Raw genomic sequence first — 6,698 nt, 5'->3', positions numbered from 1 at the left:
TTGGAAAATGTTTTAATTTTAGTGACTAATACTCACAAGGGAAGCTAGAAAAACTGATGTTAAGCCTTGTGAGGTTTCGATTGACATTTCGAGCAATGAATGTCTATCGAAACGTCGCGGCGGTTGTCATGGACTCGATGGGAGTTCCGAGTCGTGACATAATATGACAGATAGCAAGCTGAAATAGTAATAATGTTCTATCATCATGTCACTTACTACTTATTATTCCATAAGCCTATATAAATATATTATGTCATCAATTTAAACCCTTACATGTCATTTTCTGTATGACAAGAATAAAAATATGCTGAAATGAATAATAAAACTATGCACACACTAAGGGGGAGCATACACTTAGGGGGAGGAAAACCTCCATTTTGTGCAAAACTAAAAAGATTAAAAGGACACTGTGCTGTTAACCAATGAATGTTTTGTCATCATCAAAAAGGGAGAGATTATTGACTCCATTAGTTTTTGATGATAATTGTCACGACCCAAATTTTTGGGACATGATCGGTGCAAGGGCCCAATAAACATAGTCTATTAAGCCCTTGCGTCAGTCAGATCCCGAAAATTTAGGTCATGAGAAAGTTGGTATCAGAGCTCTAGGTTTGTCTAGGTCCTAGAACTTTTTTTTATTGGTCCAGCGGAGAGTCGGGTCTTTATGTGGGAACTTTAGTTGTAAAGTGTGAACCGCGACACATTTTACAACCAAATGACCGCATAGATCCCCTATCTTAGAAACTACCTTTTGCCTTAAGTATGATTATAATATGTGTTTAATAACAGGTGTTTGCTCTTGTCTAAGTAAGAATGCCGCCTAAGACACGAGCCGCCTCAAGAAGGATAGGGGAACAAGATGCTCCTATTGAGATGACAGATAGGCCACGGGCATCCACCCGGAGAGGCCGAGGTAGACGTGGCAAGGCCACTAGGCCGGTGAGGGCGGATACGTCTGTGAGAAGCGAGATGAGGGACAATCCTCAAGTGATGTAGATAGGCACCCAACTGGGGGTATTACTATCGAGGACTTAGCGGCAGGCTTACAAGGAGTCAACCGGGTTGTAGAGATGATGGCGACCCATATGGAGGATATACAAAGGGTAGTAGAAGGGAGACCTACAGTACAAGAATCTCCTAGCTCCTAAAGACAGGCTGATCGCCAACATCATGAGGTCGAGAGGGGACATCTAGATATTTCTCTTTCATATTTTCTTAAGCTCAAGCCTCCATCATTTTCATGGTCTGATGCATTAGAGAAACCCCAAGTTTTCTTGGATAAGATGGAGAAAATATGTAAAGCCTTGAGATGCTCCAATGTTCGGTCAGTTGAGTTAGCCACTTTCTGATTGGAGGATATGGCGCAGGAATGGTAAAGCTCCTTGTGTAGAGGCAGACCGACGGATGCAGCACCATTGGCTTGGAGTGAGTTTAGTGCAGCCTTCTTGGATCGGTTCCTACCACTCAGTGTACGTAATGCCAGAGCCAGAGAGTTTGAGACTTTGGTATAGACTTCGAGCATGACGGTGTCGGAGTATGACATCAAGTTCACACAATTGTCTCGGTATGCTCCCTACCTCGTTTTTACTAAGGAGATGAAGATTCAGAGGTTTGTGGATGGGTTAGTAGAGCCACTATTTAGGGCTGTGGCATCTCGAGATTTCACACCTATTCTGCAGTAGTAGATTGTGCTCAACACATTGAGATGAAGACCAGTGAGAGTAGGGTTGCGAGGGATAGAGCAAAGAGGGCTAGGACAGAGGGTTATCAGGGTCGTAGAGATTTTAGCAGTGGTGGTTCATTTTCTAGCCATCAGGGTCCACAGAGGGACTCACGATTACCTCAGTAGGGGAGTGACGCGCCTAGTGCTAATATTAGGATGGGACAGAGAACCTTCAATTCTAGGAGGTGGCAAGATTCTAGACAGAGTAGTCAAGTCACCCACCCTTGTGATACTTGTGGGAGACGACATAGTGGACGATGCTTCCTTACCACAAGAACTTGTTTCGGGTGCGGTCAACCTGGGCATATTAGGAGGGATTATCTGAAGGCTCAGCAATTACAAGATTCTACTCATGGTTCCACCCAGCCAGCTTCATTTGCTCCTTCAATTGTTGCCTCATCTGGACGAGAGGCTAGTGGATCGAGAGGTAGAGGTGCTGGTACTTCCTCTCAGGGTAAGCCATTTGGGTTCGGACATCAGAGTTCTGTTGGTAGAGGCTAGGCGAGAGTGTTTGCTTTAACACAGCAGGAGGCTCAAACATCCAATGCCGTGGTCTTAGGTATTCTCTCCGTTTGTAATATGAATGCTCGGGTACTATTTGATCCTGGTGCTACCCATTCTTTTATCTCTCCATGTTTTGCATCTCGGTTGGGTAGAGATCGTGTTATGAGAGAGAAACAATTAGTGGTGTCTACTCCTTTAAAGGAGATATTTGTGGCCGAATAGGAATATGAGTACTGTGTAGTACGAGTCAAGGACAAGGACACTTTAGTGAATTTGGTGGTGTTAGACACCTTAGACTTTGATGTGATCTTGGGGATGGATTAGTTATCACCCTACCATGCTAGTGTGGACTGTTATCATAAATTGGTTAGATTTGATTTTCCCAGTGAACCATCATTTAGTATTCAGGGGGATTGGAGTAATGCTCCAACCAATTTGATATTGGTCATTTCTGCCAAAAGATTATTACGACAAGGTTGTATAGGTTACTTGGCCATGGTAAGGGATACTCAGGCGAAGGTTGGAGATGTAAGTCAAGTGTCGGTAGTGAAAAAGTTCGTGGATGTATTTCCTGAGGAGCTACCAGGTTTGCCTCATAAACGGGAGATTGAGTTTTGCATAGATTTGATTCCCGACACTAGACCTATATCCATACCCCCATATAGAATGGCACCTGCAGAGCTTAAAGAGCTTAAGGATCAATTAGAGGATTTGTTGGATAAAGGCTTCATCCGTCCTAGTGTATCCCCATGGGGAGCACCGATGTTATTTGTGAAGAAGAAAGATGGATCACTTAGGTTGTGCATTAATTATCGACAGCTTAATAAAGTGACGGTGAAGAATAAGTATCCCCTCCCAAGGATAGATGATTTATTTGATCAACTACAAGGAGCACAATGTTTCTCTAAGATAGATCTGCGATCTGGGTACCATCAGTTGAGAATCCGAAATGAAGATATACCCAAGATCGCATTTCGAACAAGATATGGGCACTATGAGTTTTTGGTGATGTCATTTGGGCTCACGAATGCTCCTGCAGCCTTTATGGATTTGATGAACCGAGTGTTCAAGCCTTATTTGGATAAGTTTGTGGTGGTGTTTATTGATGACATCTTGATATACTCGAAGAGCCGAGAGGAGCATGAGCAGCATCTTAAGATAGTGCTCCAAATTTTGAGAGAACATCAATTGTATGCTAAGTTCTCCAAGTGTGAGTTTTGGCTCGAAAGTGTTGCATTTTTGGGGCATGTGGTATCTAAGGATGGGGTACAAGTTGATTCAAAGAAAGTTGAAGCAGTGGAAAAATGGCCAAGGCCAACATCAGTTACAGAGATTAGAAGCTTTGTGGGTTTGGCTGGCTATTATCGTCGCTTTTTAAAGGACTTCTCTAAAATAGTCACCCCTCTGACTAAGCTGACACGTAAAGATACAAAATTTGAGTGGTCTAATGCTTGTGAGAATAGTTTTGAGAAGCTTAAGGCATGTCTCACCACAACTCCAGTGTTAAGCCTACCGCAAGGCATGGGAGGTTATACAGTGTTTTGTGATGCATCGGGGGTTGGTTTAGGATGTGTATTAATGCAACATGGGAAGGTGATTACGTATGCATCTAGGCAACTTAAAAGGCATGAGTAGAATTACCCTATACACGATTTAGAAATGGCAGCAATCGTGTTTGCCTTAAAGATTTGGAGACATTACTTGTATGGTGAGACTTGCGAGATATACACGGACCATAAAAGTCTAAAGTATATATTTCAGCAGAGGGATCTTAACTTACGGCAACGTAGATGGATGGAGTTGCTAAAGGATTATGATTGTACTATTCTTTATCATCCTGGTAAGGCCAATGTAGCGGCGGATGCCTTGAGTCGAAAATCAATGGGAAGCTTGGCACATATTTCTACTGATAGGAGATCCTTGGTTAGAGAGATCCATAGCTTGGGAGACATAGGTGTGCATTTGGAAGTTGCAGAGACAAATGCTTTGCTAGCACATTTTAGAGTGAGGCCTATTTTAATGGACAGGATTAAAGAAGCACAAAGTAAAGATGAGTTTGTGACTAAGGCCTTAGAGGATCCTCAGGGTAGGAAAGGAAAAATGTTTACTAAAGGCACGATGGAGTGTTGAGGTATGGAACCAGACTTTATGTGCCTGATGGTGATGGGTTGAGGAGAGAAATATTGGAGGAAGCTCACATGGCAACTTATGTGGTACATCCAAGGTCCACAAAGATGTATCAAGATTTGAAAGAGGTGTATTGGTGGAAAGGACTCAAGAGAGATGTAGCTGAGTTTGTCTCCAAGTGCTTGGTTTGTCAGCAGGTTAAGACCGAGCATCAAAAACCTGTAGGGCTACTACAGCCATTACCAGTACCCGAATGGAAGTGGAAGCATATTGCTATGGACGTTGTAACGGGTTTGCCTTGAACCAGTGGGGGATATGATTCAATTTGGATAGTAGTAGACCGGTTAACAAAGTCAGCTCATTTTTTTTGGTTAAGATTACTTACGGGGCTGCCCAATACGCTCGAGTTTATGTGGATGAGATAGTACGGCTGTATGGTATCCCCATTTCTATAGTATCTGACAGAGGAGCTCAGTTTACTAGTAGGTTTTGGGAAAAGTTATAGGAAGCATTGGGCACTAAGTTAGATTTCAGCACAGTTTTCCACCCTCAGACTGATGGACAGTCTGAACGGACAATACAAACATTGGAGAATATGTTGAGGGCTTGTGTGATAGACCTTGGGGTAAGGTGGGATCAATATCTACCCTTAGTAGAATTTGCCTACAACAATAGTTTCCAAACTAGCATCCAAATGGCACCATTTGAGGCATTATATGGATGGAGATGTAGGTCAGCCATTAGATGGCTAGAGGTGGGAGAAAGGAAACTTTTGGGGCCTGAGTTGGTGCAGGATGCCACTGAGAAAATACGCATGATTCGTCAGAGGATGTTAACAGCACAAAGTAGACAGAAATCATATGCTGATAACCGACGGAGAGACTTAGAGTTCCAAGTAGGAGATCATGTATTTTTGAAAGTTTCGCCAACTAAAGGGGTAATGAGGTTTGGCAAGAAAGGGAAGTTAAGTCCTCGGTATATAGGACCCTTCGAGATTTTAGAAAGGGTTGGAGCAGTGGCATATCATTTGGCATTACCGCTAGACCTTTCGAATATTCATCCCGTGTTTCATGTGTCCATGCTTGGAAGTACAACCCAGATCCATCACATGTAATACGGTATGAAACCATTCAGTTGCAAAATGATTTAACCTATGAGGAACAACCGATAGCTATCCTTGATAGGCAAGTTAAAAAGCTCCGTTCAAAGGAAGTAGCATCAGTGAAAGTGTTGTGGCGGAATCACACTAGCGAGGAGGTAACGTGGGAAACCGAGGAGGAGATGCGAACAAAGTATCCCCATCTCTTTGATACTTAGAGGTACGTTACCTTATAGTGAATTTAAATTCGGGGACCAAATTTCTTTAAGTGGGGGAGAATGTGATACCCCAACTTCTATAGGCTTGTAACTAAGTATAGATGTAATAATATGGGCTAGGGGTAGTTTCATCATTTTCTCTAATAAGCTTCCAGAAGAAAGTTTTATGATATTTTAAGGCCTAAATAGGCATAAGACAGTATAAATGATGTGTGCTAATGAAAACACGAAGAAAACTAGAAGTTTCAACAATTTTCATAATAGGGGCAAAATGGTCATTTTTCACCTCAGGTTAAAATTTTAAGTTTTATGAACCCGAGCATGTTTAGACCATTATGGATATTGTCCCAGTGTTAAAAGAGCAAAATGATTGCATAAAAGATTGGAGGAGAGTAAGTTAATTGGTGGAGGGGCATTTTTATAATTTTAAAGGAAAAGATAAGATTGCCTATAAATACCTTGAATTTCCAGCAGCTTCTTGAATTTTTCAGCAGTTGGTCTTCTTCTTCCCTTCTCTCTCACGTTTCTTCAAACTCCATGGAAGCTTGATTTTCAAACTTCCACAACTTTCTCTCTATAGCTCCAAATTTCATGCTTTTGGTGCACCCTTCCATAAACCCTTGTGCTATTTCATCTTCTCACTTCAAAAACCTTGAAATATCTTGTTTTCATACTTTCTCTCAATAATTGGGCATTCTAGAGATAGAAAGAGAGAATCACTCCATTGATTTGGAAGCTATTGGAAGAGAATCCAACTATAAAGGAACCCTAGGGTGAGTGATGCACCAAGTTTGATTTTTAGCTGCAAAAAATGGCTAGTAATTGTGATTTATGAGCTATTTTATTGTTTAGTATGTTCATTACTTTTTAGTGATTAAGATAGTGAACATAGATAGCCATTTAAAGTGACAATTGAAAACTAGCTAAGAGATAGCTTTTAGAGTTTATAGTGTGTAAATTGATCTATTGTTTATGTTAATGTGATCCTAGGTTTTTAAGGAAGCACCATCATTCCAATTGGATCATT

The sequence above is a fragment of the Theobroma cacao genome, chromosome 2 (genome assembly GCF_000208745.1).
Source record: "Theobroma cacao cultivar B97-61/B2 chromosome 2, Criollo_cocoa_genome_V2, whole genome shotgun sequence".
NCBI lineage: Eukaryota > Viridiplantae > Streptophyta > Magnoliopsida > Malvales > Malvaceae > Theobroma > Theobroma cacao.
This window is presented reverse-complemented; position numbering follows the sequence as displayed.